Genomic DNA, 18,910 nt, shown 5'->3' on the forward strand with positions numbered 1-18,910 from the left:
GTCTATCCTAAATGGGGCCTCGGTATCCCATTGTCCCAGTGCCGGTTCTGTGACCTGGTGAGCTTTCTTCTTTGCACCCATCTCTAGTTGGTGGGTCCCTGTAGCTTAAAGCGTTTTAGGGTCTCCTCTTGGTCTTTCAGTCTTGGCCCGTATGCAGGCAGCGTGAACCTTGTCTGGGATGGATTTCTGTCACTCTCCCTGAGTTCTCCCTTTGCTGCTGTGCTCTGGATTTTCAGGTTGATGAGGGACCATAAAGATCCCCTCATCGGGCAGAGTTATCAGATGAGCCTGGAGCGTCTGTCTGACCTAGGATTCTGCACCCCGCCGGTGCCAGTCCCGTGAGTACTCCCCGTACTCTCGCAGCGACTGTACTCCTTTTTGCTCAATCAGCCACTCTACACTTGTCTGTGTGCATGTAGACTTCAGACGTCCTCTCTCGAGGTCTGACTCCTATCAACTCCACACTGCACTCCATCTGGCCCCTCCCTCCTTCCCTGGTTCTGACTAGCGGGTCTTGGATCAGTCTCCACCTATGTGGCTATCAACAGGTCCGTCTCTAGCCTGTCACCTGGTTTGGAGGGCAAAAGGGTCATGACTATGTGTGTTTGTTGGTTAACTAACTACCAGCATTGGTTTTCCAGGAAACCGTGGTTAGCATTGCACCTATGGCTAGATGCAATACCATGTGGCACCTAACATGTCAGGGGCACCACATTGTCACTTCCTGGTCTGCAGAGATCTTTTTCCACCACTCATTTCACCATCATCCCAAGCGGGATAAGAGTGAAATGTAAACCTTGCATACAGGGGTGGAACAATCACGGTCGCAGGTGTCACAATCGCGACCAAGCTCAGTGGTGCAGGGGGCCCACCGACCTCAGAGCCTGCTTCAGCTGGATGTGTCTCCGAGGGTGCACATCCAGTTGAATAGCAGCACAGAGACTAGTCGAGTCCCTGCACTGCAAATTGCAGGTCACAGGAGGCAGCATCCACTCTGACATCATGGGAAAGCTGGGTGCTGAGGGAAAGATGTATAGCAGAGCATGGGAAAGCCGGCTGCTGAGGGGAAAGATGGAAAACAAAACATGGGAAAGTTGGAGGATGAGGGAAAGATGTATAACAGAACATGGGAAATCTGGGTGCCGAGGAAAAGATGAATAGCAGAGCAATGGAAAGCCAGGTGCTGAGGGAATAATGCATAGCAGAACATAGAAAAGCTGGGGGTAGGGGAGGCAGGTCCAATTTTGCATCGGGGCTCATCAAACTCTAGTTATGCTTGTATATTGATAACCATGATCAACTACTTTCAATAGCTAGTGGTAACAGCTCTTTTCCTCCCTCTCCCTGCACAATGATTACTGCACACATCACAGATTATGCCTAGATACATCTCCAACAAAAAAAATCACACAAAATCACAGAGACGTCCATTTTTCATGGACTGTTTGCTAGGAGAAGCTTGAGAAACCTCCATCAGTGTTTTTTTTCAACTTAGAAAAACTGATAAAACTCTGATGGAATGAAAAACAAATTGACCATACTCTGATGAAAATCTGATCCAAAACATTAATGAAACTCGGATTGTTTATTGTGTACAATAAAAATCACTGATCTCTGAATGAGCCCTTAAAGGAAAAAAAAAATCTCAATTTCCAAAGAACAATGAAATCTTTCTTTGGATTATTTATGGCCATAAGAGCTCAGATCAAATAGAAGAGAACTAACTCCTTCACAACAGTTATACCTTTTTATAGGAAATTCATAAATGATGCATAACTTCACATTACAACATAGTGTAACCCAGTCAGAACTAAACAGATGAAAACTACATTTTGTGAGTATTTATTTAGGAAAAAGGGCAATTCCAGAACTCAGTGACCTAAATTTTAAACTGTAAGGCTATATGTGCTCGCTGATCATTTGCTTGGCAGAGAAAACCTGCATTTTGCCTTGCATTTTCAGTGTGTTTTTCCATGAATTTTCTATACATACTAGGGTGGAAAAACGCAGCAAAAACACTGAATGAACTGACCTGCTGCAGGTTTATTTCTGCACCATTTTATCATTGCGTTTTTGTATGTGTGTTTCTTAACATGCGTATTTATTGAGTTTTTCACGCTGGTTTTTGTCTCTTTAATTAAAGCTGCTTTGTTTTGGATACTTCATTTGTCAAACATTATTGATATTCTTAGGTGCAGATTACATGTGTTTTTAAAGTGTTTCTGCAGTGAAAATGCACTAATAGGCTCCCTCTTTAACTTGATTGACAGCCTACGATCGCAGGTGCCATTATTTGATATTGCAACACTTAGTGATTTGATTACTTCAGGGTATGGTGGCTAAAGGCCACTTCACACAAAACGAGATCGCTAACGACATCGTTGCTACGTCACAGTTTCTGTGACGAAACAACGACTTCACCAGCGATCTCGTTATGTTTGACACGTACCAACGAACCGACCCCTGGTGTGAGATCGTTGGTCGTTGCTGAATGTCCTGGGCCATTTTTGGCTCGTTGGGAGTCCTGCTGGGCAGGAGGGATCTGTATGTTTGACACCTACCAATGATCTCGTTCACGAACTAGATGAGAACTTAAAGTGTGACACATAGGCGTGTAGTTGCGTCACCTTTTCTGCGCCCCCCTCTGCACCGATTAGTTGGCGCTGAGAACAGTAAGCAAATACTCGGGAATGAAGGAGGGATGAATCCGGGTGCAGATGCAGCTTCGATCCGAAAAGCATGCAAGCAACCAGGAACAAAGTACGAATGAATCCGGGTGGAGTTGCAGGTTCTATCCTCAAAGCAAGGCTCAAAAAGGGACAAAGGATGAAGCGATACAAAGTTGCCTTCTAGGCCGGCCGCCTAATCAGAACGCAGTATTGGCCACCAATAGGAACAGAGGGGTGTGGAAAAGACGACGCATATGCACGCCTACATGGCTTACAGCGTCAAATACTACGCCCCTATTCGAGGTCGGAATCGTTACATAGCTTCTGTGTGACAGGGTCCCAATGACCAACGAGATCGTTATACAGGTCGCTGCATCGTTACTAAAGTCGTTGGGAAAATGACTGTGTGACATCTCGCCAACGATTTAACAACGATCCAGAAACTGTGACGTAGTAACGATCTCGTTAACAATCTTGTTATGTGTGACTGGACCTTTACAGGCTTTATCAGTTAAGAACTGACAGGTCTTATGCACTGTAGTACATGAGTAAAAGCGAAAAATATTCCTACTCCAAATAGCACTGTGAAAGATATTGGTAAATGTCTTTACTGCAACCATTTTGACTATATGATTATTATTTATTTCTAGTTGTCAAAATAAGTTGAACTTTAACAGTATTTTACAGGAAATAAAATAATTTTTAATTTTCATATCTAAATATTACAAAGTATTATGAATTGCTTGTGGGTTCAAAATGCTCAACACACCTCTAGATGAGTTCTTTGAGGGGTATAGTTTCCAAAATGAGGTCACTTGTGGAGGGGGTTCTGCTCATTAGATATGTCAGGGACTCTGCAAATGCAACACTGCGATCACAATCTATTTCAGCCAAATTTGTGCTCCAAAAATCAAATATTAGTTTGATCACATATAGGGTATCGTCGCATCAGAAAAAAATTGCATAGCAAATTCTCAGGTCTATTTTCTCTTTTTATTTTTTCTCAAAATTACAAACTTGGGGCTAAAATAATATTTTAGTGGAAAATAAAACATAATTTTCATTTTTACATCCAAATTTTAAAAATTTCTGTGAAACACCTATGGGTTGAAAATTCTCAAAAAGCAGCAAAAACATCTTCCAATAAAATACATAATTTGAAGTTCAGAAACAGAAAACAAAATATTCATCCCATCTATAGAAGATCCTCATTCTTTCAGTAACATGATAACATGTGAGAGAAGCTATGCGATAGACTCTACTAGTTTCTGTCATTTTGCCATTAGGTGCCATTTTGTCCTGATGTCTTCATCTTGTATATTAAAGGGAACCAATCACCAGGATTTTCTTATATAACCTACAGCCACTGCTATACTGGCACTATCAGGCTGATACTCTATATACCTTTAGTGGTCAGTTTGGATGTATAGGTTTTGAAACCCGAGAAAGTAAAGTTTATAAAATCGTCAGCTTCTTGAGTAACAGCAGCTGAGGATCAGATAATATCTGGGGGTGTATTTATAGTTATTGCCTCCCACTGTTAGAATAAGCATAAGTATTATATAAACAATTTACTTTTTCTCTTGCAGGACCTGTGTGAGGTCATACATATGTGACCAGAAGGGGCGAGGCCTCAGCCAACAGAAAAATGTTGCTTCTTGGTATCAGCTTTGTTGGCTGAGGCCCCGCCCCTTCTGATCACATGGGTATGACCTTACACAGGTCCTGCTAGTGAAAAAGTGAATCTATTTTATAATACTTCTGCTAATTCTAACAGGGGGAGGGGATGAGTATGCATACCTCCCCAGATATTATCTGATCCTCAGCTGCTGTCACTCAAGAAGCTGCCGATTTTAAAAACTTTACTTTCTTGGGTTTCAAAACCTAAACATCCGAGCTGACCACTAATGGTATGTAGAGAATCAGCCTGATAGTGCCAGTATAGCACTGGCTTTAGGTTATATAGGAGAATCCTGGTCATTGGTTCACTTTAAGATCATGTTTTTCTTAAAGCAATATTCATATAACCTTTCATGTAGTTACACAATGTGGTCATGTAAACCAGTTGGTTTCCCTTATCGTTAAGGAGGAATAATAATACATTTCCAAGACATTTGCTTCATAAACAATTAATACAAAGTGCAGTAAAAAACGTGACAAAACAATGAGAAAACACTAAATAAAACCACAAAAAAACCCCAAAAAACAAAGATGGTCAAAAAACTGAAAAAATACCTAGGAAACTACTGTAATACTACACAGGAAATGGGTCAGGAAAACACCATTGTTTTCAGCATATTTGGCTTCAAAAACTTGGTGGTTCTGCTTGAGTATAAAATACCTTGTGGGCACATACCCTTAAAGTGGTTTACTGGTTTTGGAAACCCATTCCTTGAATTGTTTGTTTGAAAACAAACAAACTGCTTTATTCTCTCGCACCTGGCCTGCTATTGTCTGCTACACTGATGTCACATCACAATGACATCAGGCATAACAGCAGTTTCTAATTTTTATAACAAAAAGGAAGCATCAGACATCAAGAAGATGTGAGCAGTTAATGTCAAGTAAGGGGTACTTACATGAATAGATCACTAGAGCCACCATTAGTACATTAAGGCATCCCTGAAATAAAGATTTAAGGATTTAATGAGGATTTGGTAAGATTATGCTCAGTTTCTGCTAAAAAAAAAAAAATATGAACATACGCTAATTTACACTGTTTTTGGATAAGAATCTCGCCAAATTCTCCTCATAATCTCAAAACAAAGTTTTGAAGATTTTTACATTTTAGCCATGAAGCTTGTTTTGGATTGTTAAATGTGTACCAGATCAGTTCCCCTGTCATTTCATAAATGCAGCACCAGAACCACCATCCGTACATGAATGCAGCACCAGAATCAGCGTCAGTACATGAATGCAGCTCAAGAACCACCATCTGTACATAAATGCAGCACAAGAACCATCAGGACATGAATGCAGCACCAGAACCAAGGTCAGCACATGAATGCACAGCCAGAACCACCCTCGGCTAGTGATGAGCGTTCCGCCCGATGGTTGGGAACGGGGAGACTCGCCCGATTATTTTGACGATCTTGCGTCCAATCACCGATCTTGGACTTTACAGTTTTGGGATGGATCGAGGGGGCTGTAAAATAAAGAATATAGTTAATAATTAGTGATGAGCGAGCATGCTTGTTACTACTCGGTACTCGCACGAGTATCACTGTACTCGGTCTACTCGGCGGGGACCGAGTAATCTCGCGATACTCGTGCTGTACTCGTGGTCTTCATTTCTGCATGTTGGCGCTCTTTTGAGAGCCAGCCCTCATGCAGGGATTGGCTGGCAGACCACTGCAATGCCACAGCCCTGTTAGTTGTGGAATTGCAGTGATTGGCCGGCCTGCACAGCGTGACCGAGCCTTTATACCGGCCGGCGCGCTGTGCTCTGCTCACAGCTATCCAGACAGTCAGTGCAGGGAGAGTGTCGCTGATTCAGGGAAAGCTTTGCAGCCCTTTATAGCTTTTTCAGTTGCAGGGCTGCAAACAGTGTGACCAAAAGTCCTTCTCAGGACTATTCTAGTTGTATACAGGCAGTCAGGGTATAGCCAGGTCGGAGTACAGTAGCAGAGTCCTTCTCAGGACTATTGTTGCTATATACAGGCAGGGTATAGCCAGGTCTGAATACAGGGTAGTGACCAGAAGAGTCCTTGTCAGGACTATTGTACCAGTATACAGGCAGGCAGGCAGGCAGGCAGGGTATATATAGCCATTCCTAGTGGTGACCGTATACCAGCCTTCATCATATCTGGGGCTGGTGTATACAGTCTAAAACAGTCCAGATAGTGTCTGACTTGTCTGTAATTGTCGCTCCCCAAAAAAACCTGTTAGGTTCTTAGTGCGTCCGTGCTTGGTTTTTAAAACCGCACGTGTGTGCCTGTCGGTGGCAGCGTACAGGTGCACTTGTGTGCAATTTCCACAAACTTTGATATAACGCACAAGTAGTGAATACACGTCAGCACAGCATTGCAAAATGCGCAAGGGCATTGGCAAGGAACAAGGAAGTGGACGTGATGGTGGTGCAGGCAGAGGCCGAGGTCGTGGGCAAGTTCTAATTTCGCCACAACAAAGGGCCACATCTAGTCGCTCGCACGTCCTGTCCCAAATTCTTGGGGACCGCAGCAGTACACCGCTCTTGAACCAAGACCAGTGTCAACAGGTTGTTAGTTGGATAGCAGATAATGCTTCCAGTTAGATTGGCACCACCACAAACACTCTGTCTTCCACACGGTCAAGTGTCAGTAGCCGTGATACTGCACCGCACATTTCTGAACCTGATCCTCCTTCCTACCACCAGGCTGAGTACACGTCCTCCTCGGACATTAATGATCCCACACTTGGACACTCGGAAGAGCTGTTCACGTTTCCATTCACACATTCTGGCCTCTCGCCAGCTCATATTGAAGTGGGTCATGAGGAGATCGTCTGTACAGATGGCCAAATATTTGAGCAGCCACGTTCTAACGAAGTTGGCAACGTGTCTCAACAAGTGGTGGACGATGATGAGACACAATTGTCAGGAAGTCAGGAGGAGGAGCAGGGTGCGGAAGAGGAAGACGACGTGGTGGATGATCCAGTAACTGACCCAACCTGGCAGGAGGATATGCAGAGCGAGGACAGCAGTGCACAGGGGGAGGGAGGCGTAGCATCACAACAGGCAGTAAGAAGCAGGGTGGTGGCCCCAGGCAGAAGTCAGGCAACCGTTCCCCGGAACAACACGACGACACAAGGTGCCTGTACAAATGTTAGGTCTTCCCGAGTCTGGCAGTTTTTTAAGTTGGCTCCAGATGATTCTAAAAAGGCCATTTGCAACACCTGCCATGCCAGCATCAGCAGGGGTACCAAAACTAGCAGCCTGACCACCACCAGCATGATCAGGCACATGTCAGCCAAGCACCCGACTTTGTGGGAAGTACAACAGAGTCGAGGAGCAGTGCTTGCTGATGTCACTGCTACGTCTTCGCTGGTTGTGCATGCGAGCCAATCCCCTGTCCATGCTGCCTGCGAACAAGCCTCCTCCACTCCTGCACCTGCAGTTGCCTACGCAGAAAGAACACCATCATCAAGCACGTCCTTGTCCCAGCGCAGCGTTCAGTTATCCATTCAGCAAACCTTTGAACGCAGGCGCAAATACACTGCCAACACCCCACATGCCACAGTTCTAAATGCTAACATTTCGCGACTGCTTGCGCTGGAAATGTTGCCTTTTAGGCTGGTGGAGACAGAAGCATTCCGCGACCTGATGGCGGCAGCTGTCCCACGTTACTCGGTCCCCAGCCGCCACTATTTCTCCCGGTGTGCCGTCCCCGCGTTGTATAACCACGTGTCACAAAACATCACACGTGCCCTGAACAACGCTGTTTCACCCAAGGTCCACCTAACCACAGACACGTGGACAAGTGCTTGTGGGCAAGGCCGCTACATCTCGTTGACGGCACACTGGGTTAATATTGTGGAAGCTGGGACCCAGTCTGAGCGAGGGACGGAACACGTCCTTCCCACACCAAGGTTTGCAGGCCCTACCTCAGTCAGTGTTTCACCCACACTCTACAGCTCAGGAATGTCATGCTCTTCAGCCTCCTCCTCCTCCTGCGCATCCTCATCCACTGTACCCTCCACACCAGTCCCAAGCTGGAAGCACTGCAGCACTGCCTCGGCGAAGCGGCAACAGGCTGTGCTGAAGCTAATCTGCATCGGTGACAAACCCCACAATGCAGAAGAGGTGTGGACAGCTCTGAAACAGCAGGCAGATCACTAGCTCACACCTCTGAACCTAAAGCCAGGAAAGGTCGTGTGTGACAATGGCCGGAACCTGGTGGCGGCTTTGAGGCGAGGCCAGCTGACACATGTTCCATGCGTGGCCCATGTGCTCAACCTCGTGGTTCAGCGGTTTATAAAGTCATACCCAGAGCTGTCTGATCTGCTGGTAAAAGTTCGCCGCCTGTCTGCACATTTTCGAAAGTCACCTACTGCTTCAGCCGGCCTTGCCGGCTTTCAGCGCCGTTTGCATCTCCCGGCTCACAGACTGGTGTGTGATGTCCCCACGCGTTGGAATTCAACTCTGCACATGTTGGTCAGGATATGTGAGCAGAAGAGGGCAGTTGTTGAGTACCTGCATCACCTAAGCCGTCGGGAAATGGGTCAAACGCCACACATAACACCTGAGGAGTGGAGATGGATGTCAGACCTATGTACCATCCTCCAAAACTTTGAGGACTCCACCAAGATGGTGAGTGGTGATGACGCCATTATTAGCATCACCATACCGCTACTCTGCCTTCTAAAACGGTCTCTGCTGAAAAACAAACATGATGCATTGCAGGCGGAGCGCGATGAGTTGCAGCAAGAAACAGTAGTGGGTGTGGGTGATAACACACAGCCCAGCCTCGTCTCATCACAACGTGCAGTGGAGGACTATGACGAGGAGGAGGATGAAGACATGGAGCAACTCTCCGGCCAAATTGAGGATATGACATGCACACCAGTCATATCCTCGGTTCAGCGTGGCTGGCCAGAGGACAGGGTAGATGAGGAGGAGGAGGAGGAGGAGGAGGACAGCATGTTCAGTCATTTTGTTGGTCAGGCTACTGAAGTTCTGGCTGTTAAGAGTCTGGCGCACATGGCTGACTTTATGGTAAGCTGCCTGTCTCGTGACCCTCGCGTTAAGAACATCTTGGCTGACAATCATTACTGGTTCGTAACACTGTTAGACCCACGCTACAAGGAGAACTTTTTGTCTCTTATTCCCGTGGAGGAGAGGTCAACCAAAATGCAGCAGTTCCGGAAGGCCATAGTCACGGAAGTAGGCAAAGCATTCCCCTCACAAAACGCTAGCGGCATAGGTCAGGAATCAGAGGACAACCGAGGCGTACAGCCGAGAGAGGCACAAGTCCAATCCGCCAGAGGTAGGGGAACAGTCTTTAAGATGTGGGACAGTTTTCTCAGCCCCTCACGTACCACAGCCCCTGAGGTGCGGGGTAGTGCCACAAGAAATCCTAAGTTTGCCCAGATGCTGAAGGAGTACCTTGCAGATCGAACAACTGTACTCCGACATTCCTCTGTGCCTTACAATTATTGGGTATCCAAGCTGGACACGTGGCATGAATTGGCTCTCTACGCCTTGGAAGTCCTGGCCTGCCCTGCTGGTAGCGTTTTGTCAGAGCGTGTTTTTAGTGCCGCAGGTGGAATCATTACAGATAAACGCACCCGCCTGTCAACTGAAAATGCTGACAGGCTGACTCTGATCAAGATGAACAAGGGTTGGATTGGGCCAGACTTCACCACACCACCAGCAAATGAGAGCGGAATTTAATGTTTGCCATGTACCTCCACTCACCCATGGGTACACACTTCTGGACTTTGGATAATCGCTGGACTGCTCCTCCTTCTCCTCATGCGCCACCATGATGACCGTTACAAATTGCAATACTTAGGCCTTTGTTTCAGGTATACCCCCAGTGGTAAATTTTTTCGCCCATTCTTTGCAGAATGGACATTACAACGACAGGAGACCCGCTCCTTTGCAATGGGAACAATGTTTTGAGGCCCTCATGCACGTCTCTACCCAGGGACAACGTGGAGCCTCCCAATTTTTGGCTGCCCTGCCTAAGGGCTATACTATAATACACCCACTTCCTGACAATGGACACTTAATGTTTTGAGGCCCTCATGCACGTCTCTATCCAGGGACAACGTGGAGCCTCCCAATTTTTGGCTGCCCTGCCAAAGGGCTATACTATAATACACCCACTTCCTTACAATGGGCACTTCAAGTTTACAGGCCCTCATGCACGTCTCTACCCAGGGACAACGTGGAGCCTCCCAATTTTTGGCTGCCCTGCCTAAGGGCTATACTATAATACACCCACTTCCTGACAATGGACACTTAATGTTTTGAGGCCCTCATGCACGTCTCTATCCAGGGACAACGTGGAGCCTCCCAATTTTTGGCTGCCCTGCCAAAGGGCTATACTATAATACACCCACTTCCTTACAATGGGCACTTCAAGTTCACAGGCCCTCATGCACGTCTCTACCCAGGGACAACGTGGAGCCTCCCAATTTTTGGCTGCCCTGCCAAAGGGCTATACTATAATACACCCACTTCCTTACAATGGGCACTTCAAGTTTACAGGCCCTCATGCACGTCTCTATCCAGGGACAATGTGGAGCCTCTCAATTTTTGGCTGCCCTGCCAAAGGGCTATGCTACAATAGACCCACTTCCTTACAATGGGCACTTCAAGTTTACAGGCCCTCATGCACGTCTCTATACAGGGACAATGTGGAGCCTCTCAATTTTTGGCTGCCCTGCCAAAGGGCTATACTACAATAGACCCACTTCCTTACAATGGGCACTTCAAGTTCACAGGCCCTCATGCACGTCTCTACCCAGGGACAACGTGGAGCCTCCCAATTTTTGGCTGCCCTGCCAAAGGGCTATACTATAATACACCCACTTCCTTACAATGGGCACTTCAAGTTTACAGGCCCTCATGCAAATCTCTACCCAGGGACAACGTGGAGCCTCCCAATTTTTGGCTGCCCTGCCAAAGGGCTATACTACAATAGACCCACTTCCTTACAATGGGCACTTCAAGTTCACAGGCCCTCATGCACGTCTCTACCCAGGGACAACGTGGAGCCTCCCAATTTTTGGCTGCCCTGCCAAAGGGCTATACTATAATACACCCACTTCCTTACAATGGGCACTTCAAGTTTACAGGCCCTCATGCACGTCTCTACCCAGGGACAACGTGGAGCCTCCCAATTTTTGGCTGCCCTGCCAAAGGGCTATACTATAATACACCCACTTCCTTACAATGGGCACTTCAAGTTTACAGGCCCTCATGCACGTCTCTATCCAGGGACAATGTGGAGCCTCTCAATTTTTGGCTGCCCTGCCAAAGGGCTATACTATAATACACCCACTTCCTTACAATGGGCACTTCAGGTTTACAGGCCCTCATGCACGTCTCTATGCAGGGGCATTGGTGAACCTCACAATTTTGGACTGCCCTGGCAAAGGAAAATACTACAAAGACTCACTTCCTCAAAATGGGCACATTAGACTCAAGAGGCCTTCATGTACGTCTCTTCTCAGGGACATCGGAGTGCCACACAATGTTTTCACGTAAAATCTTTCATGTATTAATCTCAAAAAGTAACATACACCAGCTCTATCTCACTATTGGGTATGTGCCCTTAACATTTCTGCCATGAAAAATCATTTTGGGGTCATTTTGGAAGGTTTTCTGGTGAGTCCGTAAAAATGGCGTGAAACGCGGACAAAATTGTTCACAGCTGTGACTTTTGAGTGATAAATGCTTCAAGGGGTCTTCCCCATGCTGTTGCCATGTCATTTGAGCACTCTTCTGAGACTTTTGTGCCATTTTTAGGGTTTCTCCATGCTGCCGGGGGGTCATTTCACAAAAATACTCGGGTCTCCCATAGGATAACATTGGGCTCGTTGCTCGGCCCGAGTACACGAGTATCTTGGGAGGCTCGGCCCGAGCTTCGAGCACCCGAGCTTTTTAGTACTCGCTCATCACTATTAATAATAAATATTGTCATTATACTTACAGGTCCCGTGACGCACCCTGCAGTGTTGACTCCTGGCCGCTTCTGCTTCCTAATATGATCATCGCTGTGCTGCCCGGTAACCAAAGGACCTTTCATGATGTCATATCATGTGACCAGTCACATGTGCATGTTGTATTAACTCATTGGCTACAGACTGGTCACATGACTATGATGTCATGCAAGGTCCTGTAGTGTCAGCATGCTCGCCCGTACTTGGTGTTCGCCCAAGCATCTCAGTACTCTTGGTATACTCAGTGAGCGCCATGTACCGGCAAGATGCTCGAGCACATGCTCGGCCCTCCCTCTCTGCATGTTGGCGCTCTTTACAGAGTCAACCCACATGCAGGGATTGGCTGCCACACACAGTAATGCCACAGTCGGGGAATAACGGCGCCGGGAATCAGGTGATGGAGATCACCATTGTTATAGTAACCCACTCGTTAGGTTACTATGGCAACGGTGGCAGCAGTGACATCACCGCTTACCAACCCGCAGCCTTTGCTCACTCATTGAGTGATTAGACTGCACGGGGAGTAGAAGTGTTTTCCCTCCCCCCGTGCATTTGATATAGCAGAGCTGCATCAGTTGAAGAAGATAGAAGACCAGAATCGTGGAGGGGTGAGAGGGAGTAATAAAGATGGAGTCCCTAAGTGTGTCTATGCATTTATTTCTAATAAAGTATTTTTTTTCTCTTTGTGGTGTCTTTTTTTTAATCCTTTATTGGAGAGTCTTAATGGCCGGGTCAAACTTGGCCTGACATTAAAAATCTCAGGCTTAAAACGAGCTGGTAAAACAAAGCTGGCATTAACCCCTTATTACCCAGCATGCCACCCGGCACCAGAGCCGCTGGTAGAGTTGGATGCAGCGCCAGAAGATGGCGCTTCTATGAAAGCGCCATTTTCTTGGTCGGCTGCGGACTGCAATTCGCAGTGGGGGGGCCAGAAAGCTTGGGCCACCCTGCGCTGCGGATTCCAATTCCCAGCTGCCTAGTTGTACCTGGCTGGATACAAAAATTGGACGAAGCCCACGTCGGTTTGTTTTTTTTTGTTTCATGAAATAATTAAAAAAAAAGGGCTTCCCTGTATTTTTGGTTGCCAGCCGGGTACAAATAGGCAACGGGGGGTTGGGGGCAGCCCGCACCTGCCTGCTGTACCTGGATAGCATACAAAAATATGGCAAAGCCCACGTGATATTTTTCTTTTTTAGCTTTTTGGCAAAAAAAAAAAAAGGCCTTCCCTGGATTTTCTATTGCGAGTGAAGGTAACACCAAGGAGTGTGGGTTAGCAGCCAGTAGCTGCTTGGATTACCCTTAGTTAGCAATAGAAAATGCAGTGGAATCCCACACATTTTTTTTTTAATTATTTTTTTAAGTAACTAAAACAAAAATGAAAAATGTGCTTCCCTGTATCTTGATTGCCAGCCAAGGTAAAGCTAGACAGATGTGGGTGGCAGCCCCTAGCCGTCTGCTTTATGTGCGCTGAGAATAAAAAATACAGCGGAGCGCTACATAATTTTTTTAAATGATCTATTTATTTTTATACAACTATATATTGTGTGTGAATATATATTATATATATATATATATATATATATATATATATATATTACATACATACATACATACATACATACAGTTAGGTCCAGAAATATTTGGACAGTGACACAATTTTCGCGAGTTGGGCTCTGCATGCCACCACATTGGATTTGAAATGAAACCTCTACAACAGAATTCAAGTGCAGATTGTAACGTTTAATTTGAAGGTTTGAACAAAAATATCTGATAGAAATTGTAGGAATTGTACACATTTCTTTACAAACACTCCACATTTTAGGAGGTCAAAAGTAATTGGACAAATAAACCAAACCCAAACAAAATATTTTTATTTTCAATATTTTGTTGCGAATCCTTTGGAGGCAATCACTGCCTTAAGTCTGGAACCCATGGACATCACCAAACGCTGGGTTTCCTCCTTCTTAAAGCTTTTCCAGGCCTTTACAGCCGCAGCTTTCAGGTCTTGCTTGTTTGTGGGTCTTTCCGTCTTAAGTCTGGATTTGAGCAAGTGAAATGCATACTCAATTGGGTTAAGATCTGATGATTGACTTGGCCATTGCAGAATGTTCCACTTTTTTGCACTCATGAACTCCTGGGTAGCTTTGGCTGTATGCTTGGGGTCATTGTCCATCTGTACTATGAAGCGCCGTCCGATTAACTTTGCGGCATTTGGCTGAATCTGGGCTGAAAGTATATCCCGGTACACTTCAGAATTCATCCGGCTACTCTTGTCTGCTGTTATGTCATCAATAAACACAAGTGACCCAGTGCCATTGAAAGCCATGCATGCCCATGCCATCACGTTGCCTCCACCATGTTTTACAGAGGATGTGGTGTGCCTTGGATCATGTGCCATTCCCTTTCTTCTCCAAACTTTTTTCTTCCCATCATTCTGGTACAGGTTGATCTTTGTCTCATCTGTCCATAGAATACTTTTCCAGAACTGAGCTGGCTTCATGAGGTGTTTTTCAGCAAATTTAACTCTGGCCTGTCTATTTTTGGAATTGATGAATGGTTTGCGTCTAGATGTGAACCCTTTGTATTTACTTTCATGAAGTCTTCTCTTTACTGTTGACTTAGAGACAGATACACCTACTTCACTGAGAGTGTTCTGGACTTCAGTTGATGTTGTGAACGGGTTCTTCTTCACCAAAGAAAGTATGCGGCGATCATCCACCACTGTTGTCATCCGTGGACGCCCAGGCCTTTTTGAGTTCCCAAGCTCACCAGTCAATTCCTTTTTTCTCAGAATGTACCCGACTGTTGATTTTGCTACTCCAAGCATGTCTTCTATCTCTCTGATGGATTTTTTCTTTTTTTTCAGCCTCAGGATGTTCTGCTTCACCTCAATTGAGAGTTCCTTAGACCGCATGTTGTCTGGTCACAGCAACAGCTTCCAAATGCAAAACCACACACCTGTAATCAACCCCAGACCTTTTAACTACTTCATTGATTACAGGTTAACGAGGGAGACGCCTTCAGAGTTAATTGCAGCCCTTAGAGTCCCTTGTCCAATTACTTTTGGTCCCTATAAAAAGAGGAGGCTATGCATTACAGAGCTATGATTCCTAAACCCTTTCTCCGATTTGGATGTGAAAACTCTCATATTGCAGCTGGGAGTGTGCACTTTCAGCCCATATTATATATATAATTGTATTTCTGAACATGTTTTTGTAAACAGCTAAAATAACAAAACTTGTGTCACTGTCCAAATATTTCTGGACCTAACTGTATGTACATATATACGCAGCTCTGGCAAAAAGGTAAAAATTAAGAGACCACTGCAAAATTGTCAGTTTCTGATTTTTCTCTTTATATTTTTGAGTAAGATGTAAGTTGTTCTTTTATTCTATTACTAACTACTATTATTAACTACTGACAACATGTCTCCGATTTACCAAACAATAAATTTTGTATTTATTTTCTGAAAATACTAGTTTATGCACACACACACACTATATAGTTGTATAAAAATAAATAATTTAAAAAAAATGATGTAGCGCGCCACGGTATTTTTGATTTTCAGTGCAGATAAAGCGGACGGCTACGGGCTGTCACCATGACCCCATCTGCCTCGCTTTACCTTTGCTGGCAATCAAAATATAGGGAACCCCATTATTTTTTTTTATTTAAAAAAAATTAAAAAAAAAATAACATTTTTTGGGCTCCTGCCATATTTTGATCGCCAGTCAGGTAAAGTCAGGCAGCTGGGGTCTGGGATTCTCAGCACCCCGCAGCCGCCCCTGGAAATGGCGCATTGTTTCTTAGCGCCATTTCCAGGCGCTTTACCTGGCTCGTCCTGGTGCCGGGTGGCACGCTGGGTAATAAAGGGGTTAATACCAGCTTTGTATTCTCAGATGGTACTAAGCCCAAAATTCATGATGTCACACCAAATTAGACATGGCCACCATGAATTTCTAGTAAACAGTAAAAGAAAAACACACAGAGATTTTTTTTTTTATTAGAAATAAAACAAGAAAAAAAAAATTAGAAACTCCATCTTTATTATAAAAAATCCATAGTCCACAGGTATAGCAATGTGATATCTGCTTCATCACTCTGTACAGACAGTCTATACAGTGTGAGAAGCAGAGACAGCAATGAGCAATGTCAACTCTGCTACATCACTCTGTACAGCAGCGGCTATACAGAGTGAGATGCAGGCTAACACTGAGGCCGGAGTTCCATTTACGTGTGACTCGTACAGTCTCTCATGGGCATCTCCCCGAACGGACTGACACTCTCCGGACACCAGCGCCGACCACTCCTGTCAGCACAGTGTGCGGCCGTACCGGGTGATGCCGATGCGACACTAGCACAGTGACAGTCAAAGTTCAGTTACCAGGACCTTCGAGACGTCATAGTCATGTGACTAGTCTGTAGCCAATGAGGTAATACAGCATTCACTGGGTCACATGGCTATGACATCATTGAAGGTCCTTTAGTAGTCAGTGCTGGTTACAGGGCGACACAGCAATGATCGGACGACGCGGGAGCAGAAGCGCCGGGAGGCAGAGTCTGTAGGATGCGTTGCGGAACCTGTAAGTATGATCATAATATTTTTTAATAATTTGCTTTTTTTTTTCAGTCCCTGAACCCGATCTGTAACACGAGCTTCTTAGCAAAGCTTGTGATCGGGATCGTGTACATGATCACTATGTGATCGGTGCGATTCCCGATCTTTACAATTCGGAATCGCCCATCCTTACCCTTGGCACATGAATGCATAGCCAGAAACACTCTCAGCACAAGAATACAAAGCCAGAACCAGGGTCAGCACATGAATACAAAGCTAGAACCAAGGTCAGCACAGGAATGCACCACCAGAACCACCGTCAGCTCATAAATGTAGCGCCAGAAACACCATCAGCACATGAATGCAGAGCCAGAACTACCATCAGTACATGAATAAATAACCAAGCTTAGCCCCATGTACAATTGTATTGCACAAACCTACAACTCCCAGGTTGTCCTGAAAAATGGTAAGGAGATGCTGGGAGTTGGGAGTTGTTATCAGGCATCATCAGACTGTGGAGCATACAAGAACCACAGTACTGATGAGATTCAGACAGTATCAAAATTATTTACATGCAGGTACCTTAGAGGTGATGTCATCTCAAATCAGAGTTGTTCCCATGCCTTGTGTCTCCATGAAGTAAAGACGCCATGATGAGATGTCGCACACAGCGCTCGTGTGTCCATATTTCCCTCTTCTCGACCTTCCACAGCACTTCCCAACATGGTGTTCTTAAAAATAAAAGCATCATTATACTGCCCCATAAATGTCTCCTATTCTGCACTCCGGAAAAAATAATTGAATCTCTCCATCATATTCCTCCCACGCTGCCCCTCTCTATCATATTTTCCCCCCAGGCTGCCCCTCTCCATCATATTTCACCCCAGGCTGCCCCTCTCCATCATATTCCCCCCAGGCTGACCCTCTCCATCACATTCCCTCCATACTGCCCCTCTCCATCATATTCCCCCCACGCTGCCCCACTCCATCATATTCCCCCCAGGCTGCTCCTCTCCATCATATTTACCCACAGACTTCCCCTCTCCATCATATTCCCCCCATGCTGCCCCTCTCCATCATATTTCCCCCTAGGATGCCCCTGTTCATAATATTCCCCCACAGGCTGCCCCTCTCCATCATATTCCCCCCAAAATGCCCCGCTCCATCATATTCCCCCCCATGGCTTCCCTATTCTATTCTATTCTAATATCCCTGCTTCACACACACACACCACACACACACACACACACACACACACACACACACACACACACACACACAGTTCCTCTTCAAAATATTCCTCCCCACACTGCTCCAGTACAAAATCCCCCCCTTACAGACACACATTGCCCATCTGTATAAAGCACTCCCTCCCCTTTCTCTTGCAAAGCTGTGACCCCTTTCACCCATCTTGTGCCCTAATCCCCTCTCCTCTCATCCACGTTGATAAAACGTTTCATCTTCGGCTCCGTGGAGTACTTACCGGTATCCGATGTGTCTCTGAGCGGCATGTGATGACATCAGCAATGTACTGACTTCATGAAGCTGATGCACTACAGGGCCCAGTCATGGCGCTACACTGATCAGGAAGCAGGGAGCAGCGTAGAACTCCAATATCTCGTGAGCTGGATAGAGGCTCGATCTATGTCCACTGTCTAATTAGTAGGACCAGGGGGCGACACAGAGCACGCCACCCCCTGTTCCTGCTGATTTTAGCTGTGTAGAGCAGCATGACCATGCTCAAGGCAAACTAGTGCTGCCTACCGTGCATTGAGCAGAAGAGAGAGTGGCCGTAGATCGAGCAGCCCACTACAGGGACTGGCCCTTCTGGCATTTGCCAGAATTGCCCTATGGCCAGTCCAGACCTGGTTCCCCCTACAAATGGCCCAGCTACAGCAACGCAATTATAATTTCCCACAGAAAAAGAAATAGAATGTCTAATAGACACGGGGGCTAGCAGTTCCATCATCAGAAAACAGGATGCTCCAAAGCAATTCATAACAAATTAAACCATAATGGGAATGGGGGCGGGAGG

The 18,910-nt window shown here is 45.8% G+C and overlaps 1 long non-coding RNA gene across 3 annotated transcripts in view; it reads right to left on the reverse strand.

The window, feature by feature from the left end:
• Window positions 1-18,910, reverse strand: part of LOC142245146 (uncharacterized) — a 166,030-nt gene that overhangs the window by 35,989 nt on the left and 111,131 nt on the right. The window contains exons 3-4 of one of the 3 annotated variants that reach the window (XR_012724734.1): window positions 5,249-5,291; window positions 3,439-3,523 (exon numbers count right to left, since the gene is read on the reverse strand). The exons of 1 other annotated variant lie outside the window; for it this stretch is intronic. This is a non-coding gene — a long non-coding RNA (uncharacterized LOC142245146). The remainder of the gene's footprint in view (window positions 1-3,438; window positions 3,524-5,248; window positions 5,292-18,910) is intronic. One more of the 3 variants, XR_012724733.1, reaches the window with a different exon arrangement.

The sequence above is a fragment of the Anomaloglossus baeobatrachus genome, chromosome 7, assembly GCF_048569485.1.
Source record: "Anomaloglossus baeobatrachus isolate aAnoBae1 chromosome 7, aAnoBae1.hap1, whole genome shotgun sequence".
In the NCBI taxonomy this organism is placed as follows: domain Eukaryota; kingdom Metazoa; phylum Chordata; class Amphibia; order Anura; family Aromobatidae; genus Anomaloglossus; species Anomaloglossus baeobatrachus.